The sequence below is a fragment of the Branchiostoma lanceolatum genome, chromosome 8 (genome assembly GCF_035083965.1).
Source record: "Branchiostoma lanceolatum isolate klBraLanc5 chromosome 8, klBraLanc5.hap2, whole genome shotgun sequence".
Lineage (NCBI taxonomy): Eukaryota > Metazoa > Chordata > Leptocardii > Amphioxiformes > Branchiostomatidae > Branchiostoma > Branchiostoma lanceolatum.
This window is the reverse complement of record NC_089729.1, coordinates 20,345,967-20,353,456: the sequence shown is the minus strand read 5'-3', so window position 1 is coordinate 20,353,456 and position 7,490 is coordinate 20,345,967.

Genomic DNA, 7,490 nt, shown 5'->3' with positions numbered 1-7,490 from the left:
TTGCTTGTGAACAAACAGTAAATTGTTTTCAGCAGGACGACGCCTTAATTAAGCTCGGGCCGGCCACATAGGGCACACGATTTAACTACGATTATTGTTTTGCTTTCTTTTCTGGGACGTTAGTGCCGTACGCCGTACGTTTGAGAAGAAGCGGGTGCAATAAACATATAAAGCCGTGCGCACATTCGCACGATAAGGTTCGATAAGAGTACCTGGGTCAATCGCAAGTAAATCTCTGGTAAAAGTGACCATCGGCGATTGTCGTTTCACTCAAAACATCTGCAACATATTAAACATGACTGCTGGTACGTGTACTTACAATGTATCGGGGGTTACATATTCACACCATATTGTCTGGATAACGCCTATTGCAGTTCTACTACACGTAGTCAGAGGACGCCTTTGATCCATGAAGATCAGGCAATAGGAAACATTCGGTACTAGCAACGATTGCTAGGTGACGTTTATAACGCATGGGGCATGATAGTGCTTGGGATTCGTTAGATTTTTCACTAGTTACGCGAGTTGTTGATTGTTTTTGGAAGAAACGGATTTAATTTCGCAAGTTTTATACACGCAGAGAATTGCTGAACACAAACACACACGTAGAACCACTTCCCGCCACGTGATATTTTCTCCTTAGTGCTGAACACCACACCTGTCAGACATACAAACAGGCGAGTTCGTGGCCCCGGGGTTGATGGTTCGTCTACTGACATAATCAGTACAATGTATTTCGTCTATTGTCCGTATAAAACACGTGTAATCTAATGCGTTGAACGGGCACAGCAACATGCTTCACTGCTTGTCAACAGGACGGAGCCTGACCGCAAACTGAGTGAATGGATATCCATGGGAATTAAATATGTGACGTTTCATTTCTACCTTCGCCAAGAACCCTATTTTTGGGTTGTGTGTCTATTCATGTAGGTGTGTGTGTGTAGCCTCCGATGCAGACTCCTCCCGGCTGTTTTCTTTTCAAGTTTCAGTTTTTATACTATTACTTTTTTTTTCTTATTGCTGGCCAGCAAAAAGAAAGAAAAAATGTAATAGTATAAAAACTGAAACTTGAAAAAGAAAACAACCGGGAGGAGTCTGCATAGGAGACTGTGTGTGTGTGTGTGTGTGTGTGTGTGTGTGTGTGTGTGTGTGTGTGTGTGTGTGTGTGTGTGTGCGTACATATTGGACATGTGTTGTATTTAGCATCAAGGACAGTTAAATGTGTGTTCTGATAGAGTTCAGCACCAATACAAGGTCAAGTGTGTTTGGTCCGGGAGTGGTGTCCAACATCCAGAGTAGGTGTGCTAATAAGAAGTGTGTCTTTCAGGTGAAGTGTTCAGTTCCAGCGACAGGTGTTTTGGCCTTTTATAGATGTGTTTGTGCGTTGATACTGCTGAGCACCACTGCAATCGTGTGGGTTTTGTGTTTATAATCAAGAAAAGATATGTTTAAGTGGGCGCAATTGTGTTTGTGTGTGTGTGTGTGTGTGTGTGTGTGTGTGTGTGTGTGTGTGTGTGTGTGTGTGTTTATTTGTGTGCAACTTGGCACAAACTGTGAACATATTCAAAATGCTTTTCTAACGCTTGGTTATGGCTAAACGTATCTGCGGTTTACCTGCGATTGCCCTAGATACACTCAAGTAACCCTACCATACGGTGAATCACTGCATTTGTGACCATTGTGCACGGATTTGCATAATTATTTATCCCGTTTCTTTTCGAACAGACGATGTGGGGTGCTATATAAAGTCGCATAGAAAAACACAGTCGTAGGTAAACTGTGCGACGTATGTGACCAGATTTTTAAAGCGACCCCCCGTTGAAAGGCACCATGCTGTTAACAATAAACACTTTACAAAAACACGTATACGAAACAAACGATAGACGAACTGCTTATCATGTTTAATACTTTGATATATGACAGTTCATGGCGTCTGCCAGTCAGTATTGACCATGGTAAAATCCTAATTCACAACAGCCCTACAGCATCGACTATGGCTAAACAGCCCTATACGAGAATGGCAGTCTCTGCCACATAAATCACATCGGTAAGCTGACTCAGTTCTGTTGCAAAGCTGCATTACTGCCAACTGTTGCAGTTCTAGAAAACATTGCTAGACGACGCTTTTGATCCACAAGAATGACGATTCTTTGGCAGTAAGATACTTGCAGTTACCGCAAGGATTGCTAGATGACGCTTTTGATCCATGAACATAAAGGTGCTACAGCCGGAGAATCGGAGATATATTTTTTACTCATGACAATACTTTTCAGACTTTTCAGTTATGACAAATTGCCTGTGAATTTAAGAGTCAGTCAGAACAGTTTTCCACACAAGAGCAACGGATCTGTCCTCGGTGCTTAACACTCTCTACGCACATTTTTACACATGTTCTGTATGTTGAACGTTATCCACACACAATCACATCTGTTAATGCTGCACACCACACCTGTCAGACACACAAGCACACCTGCTGCTGATACTGTGATGAACACGTTTTTCATGGTCCTGAAGTAGACTCTATCTGGTTAACCGAAACGTCTGGTAGTTTGAGTAAACATTGTCGGCTGACTTCATCTGTGGTTGTTTCCTCTTTATTTTGTGAACAGCTTTCTTTTCATGTGATAATCCATGAATTTCCGTACTTGATGACCTATCTATTAAGCTGTGAAGAAGATAAATAATTGCATTCTATTGATACAGTCACTGCCGTCAATCTCTTCTATTTTTGTAGTCTAACACAAACGGATACAAGCTTCTTTGTTAAACACACGACTTTATTCACTATTTGCAGACAACGTCCCTTCTCTGTCGTGCAGTCATTTTTGACCTGCATTAATATTTTCAAGCGAATAGATTTTGTATCTGGCTCGAACACGTACTGCAGAATCTGACTGATGAAAACATTAAAACTTAGACCTTATTTTTTGTCATTTTCTACATGTACGTCTTAAGTTCAATGTACCTTATTACACTGCACAGCGATATTCTCAGTGTATGGAGTTGACCGTTTTTGTGTCGCGATAGCGTCTTGAACAAGAGTTCGGAGACATCATGCCTCCTTAAAATGTTTAGAGCTTTTGTAGATTTCCTGTTTTATATTGTCTCACTGATCATGCAAATTAGGATGTAACTTGCAAGTCTTTTCTGATCGATGGTCTTCTTTACCAAAATTCTATAAATTCCATGTGTGTATAGTTCTTTTCTCTCGGTAGAATTCCATCCCTGCATTCGAAGTACACATTTAACTAATTTACATACCTCAGAGCAGTGTTCGAAATACCCACCGCAGCCTGCAATTTGCAGAATGATTTTCAAGATTGCAGAAAAAAAATTGAACAACCTGCAATTCTGCAGAATGAAAAAATGAGGGACTGCATTCGATGGGAACTATGCGGCTCCAGATGTCTTATAAGGGATGGTTTGTGTGTGAAATGAGTTAGCTTTGAGGCTACTACCAGCTTTTTCAAGCAGAGAAATCATCATTGTTCTTTTGTGTGTGTGTGTGTGTTTGTGTGTGTGAAGCTGTGTGTGTGTATGCATTTGTGACTGTACATTGTATGTTAGTGTGTGTGACCGTTATCTGTTTGTGTGTGCAATGAGGTTTTATATACAAAACCTCCTTGGTGTGTGAAAGTGCATGTGTATGTTATGTGTGTTAGCATATGTGACTCACTTTGTGCGCGAGTGTATGTGTGCATCTGTATGTGATCATGCATGTGTGTGTGAGTGTGTACATGTATGTGTGAGTTAATGTGTATGTGCATGTGTGTGTGAGTCAGTATGTATGTGTATTCGTCTTGATGAGAGATTATATATGTGTGCATTTGCACGTGTGTGACTGTGTCTTTGTGTTTGACTGCATGTATGTTTGTGTGGGGTTGTCTGTGGGTGTCAGTATGCCAGAGTGCATTATGTCAGTATGTGTGTGTGTGTGTGTGTGTGTGTGTGTGTGTGAGTGAGTGAGTGAGTGAGTGAGTGAGTGAGTGCATGTGCTCGAGTTTATCTATGTGTGAGAAAAAAAAGGAAAGTGATCTCGATCTTGTATTGCATACTTTAGAGCTATTTCGTGACAGAAAAGATAGATGATATATACAGAATTTACAGGTTCATTGTACTGAGGAAATTCCCCTAGCTCTTTTACACAAGCACAATGAACAGTCGACCACGGCTTAATGTCCCATCCTAGGGACTGCAACCCTTTCCGGTAACCACTGTACTTATGCATGCTACAAGTGAGAGAGAATGTGTATGTGTCTGAGAATGTGTTGGGCGGGTGTGAGTATGTGTGTGTTTATGTATGTATGTGTGTGTGTGTGTGTGTGTGTGTGTGTGTTTGTGTGTTTGTGTGTGTGTGTGTGTGTGTGTGTGTGTGTGTGTGTGTGTGTGTGTGTGTGTGTGTGCATATGTGAGAGAGTTCATGTGTGTGTTTCCGAGATTTCTTTGGAAATGTAAGTGACCTCGGTCTTTCGATTACACTACAGTTGTAAAGCATTTATTTCGGGTTCATCTCCAAGCAGATGTAAGGTTCCAACTCGACTTGTTTTTTGAGAAACATTTAGTAGGTCTTTCCTGGTAGAGGCTAGGTCTTTTCAGTAGTATTGGACCTTTTAAACTCTTTGAGGTGAAACAGAAAGAGAAATTGGACCCCGGGATCGAACCCAGGACGTCTGGGTCAAACACCCAGCCACTGCGCCTCCGAGGCGTCACTCCTAAGAAATGTTGCCAAGTGTGAGATCGCAAAACCGGTATCTTTGCTGCAGTACTATGCAAAGCCGCTAGAGGGCCCCCAATCGAACCATTTCTTCATTTTGCCAACATCTATACCAAATATCATAAAGATCCATTAGTGAAATCTTGAGTTATGCTCTTCACGGACAGACACACATAACCGAAAACAAACTTATTGGCGAAGGTAGGAATGCTTTCATTCATTCACTTGCGGTCAGGTGTCGTCCTATTAGAAAAAGCACATTGCTGTCGTTGCTGTGCATATTTAAGGCATTCAAAATCCACCTGTTCTTTAACGACGCCCGTGTGTTTGGTGTGTGGTTCGTGTGTGTGCAAGTCTGTCTCTGTATATATATGATCAGCATCAAGGACATTTCGCTCACTATATGTGTAAAACTGACCTAGTTTGATCTGTTTCGTGGTATGGATGATAACTGTTTTGAACGTACGAATCTCACAAGCAAACGACAACCTACGTCACCAGTGAAAGACCTTCTGCTAAAGCACTATTATGCCCATGGTCAAAAACGCCGCCAAGCAATCGTTACCAGTACCACATTGTTTTATTTTCTCAGACGCATCCTCATGGATCAACAGCGTCGCCTAGCAATGTTTGCTAGAACTACAATTGGCAGGCGTCATTAAGGGTATTACACATTCAACGCTCTAAGATACTAGTATATCATACACGTTTACTGTACTTAACTGTCATGTTTGATATATTGCAGATGTGTTGAGAAGCCAGCTACCAAGCGATTTATCAAATCAAGGACAAATTCAACATCATAAGCAGGATTGTCTATGTGTCAAAAGGTGTTGTTTAGTATAAAGGCCAGGTATTTTTGCCCATATTGGGGAAGTGTATGTTTATCGTAGCGCTCAGCAACGAGGGCATTTCGCTTGCTTGTGTGTGAACAATCGGCACCAAACGGACCCGTTTAACGTTTGATCGTGTACTTAGTGATTAATCTTAACTTTAAGCGTAAGAACCTCACTTGCCATGACTCAAAATAGTCGCTTGGCAATCTTTTTGATTAGAACTGAAGGATCCTACTGCTACCAGAGGAGCGACATTCTAATGGATCAAAAACGTCGCCTGGCAATCCTTACTGGAACTGCAATTATTAACCCTGCAATGGTTAGGAATACACGTAACGATTTACTATACCGACCTAACCTTTCTGAAGGTTTTGTGCAAAGAACTGTGAGTACAGTGACAGCCGATGTCTGAAGCAATTCCATATTGACACTGATTACTACATATGATTATTGCTATGATAGATAGTTGGTTTGTTTGGAACATTCTGGAAACATATATCCAAGTAATAAGTTAAACGTTTTGTTTGTGTTGAGAAGTATTAATGTTAAGTTTAGTTATTCTTTTGAGCTGCATTTGCCCTCATATAGAACAGGCATATATAAACAGCCCCGAGTTAGAAGCATCAACCTTGGCTGTTGTATTTTATACATCTTCAGGAGAGATATGAAAAGTCCATCAGAGTTGATAGTACTAGAGTTTTTTGACTTGTAGAATAGTCATAGAAACAGTCAATTGTTAGAAAATTCTCAGATCCCAGGTACGAGGGCCTTAAATGTCTCCAGGTGAACTTACAAGTCATCCTTCCTTGAAGAAGTTAATGTTTATTGCACCATGTTGTAGGTGTTAGATACTTTCTTCAATTATTAACCTTCCTGACTACTTAGTCCAAAAAAGGTTCCCTTTGTTATGAATTTTTCTCTCACGCTCTTCTCAGCTTCGTATGCCCAGAGGATGTCACCCATGTAATCAAATTAGTATGGCCCTAACAACGTATCCAATTAATATAGGATTTTAATTACCGGAAGATTGCCACAACCCGTCTTTATTTTTCTAATTTCATTTGGCTTGACTCTTGAATGGATGAGGCACCTAAATAGATCCAATCTGACCTATAAATCTATCATGAATCATAAGCGCCACCTAGCCTTCCTCAGTATTACTGCAACTATCTATTGTCATTGATATTAGAATAGTCGTTCTCATGCATCAAAAGCGTGGCCTAGCTTTGTTTGCTAGTACTGCAATAGTTGGAGCAATGCCCTGTTAAAACGCACTTGGTATCTTCAATGCTTAGCATACACTCTGTGCCGCGCCGATGATAGTCGAACTAATTACGATGTTTATAGAGAACAATAGTATACATTTCTATACATCGCCGGGTCGTGTCACAGGACTCCATGACGCCTCCGCTGATGGCAATGGGGGTTGTTTTCCTCCCTTTCTGGTGGCGGTTTGGTCAGACATGTCATTAAAGATGGAGAAAGCTGGTCACAGAAACTGGGGAAACAAACAAAAAAGAAACTACTTCAGCACCAAGGACAGGTTTATATGTGTGTGACAGGTCTGGTGTTCAACGCAAAGTCAAGCACAGGTGTATTTGTGTTTAGTGGTGTTCAGTACCAAGAACAGATGTGCTTGTCTATCCGTGATCAGTATTAAGAACAGGTGTGCTTGTATGTCTAACAGGTGTCTGAAAGGCAGTTATGATTGTGTATGTATATGGATAGTGTCTATCAAACAATGATACGTGTTAAGCACTGAGGACAGGTTCGTCACTTGTGTGCGGTTAACTGATCTGATAACCTATTCAAAGTAAGAAACTCGCAAGCATGAAAAAAGTTTGTCATTGGTGAAAAGCATACTGCCTGCAATAGCTCAATTTTCATGGATCAAAAGCGTAGCCTGTCAATCCTGGATAGAACTGCATTTTACAGTGGAT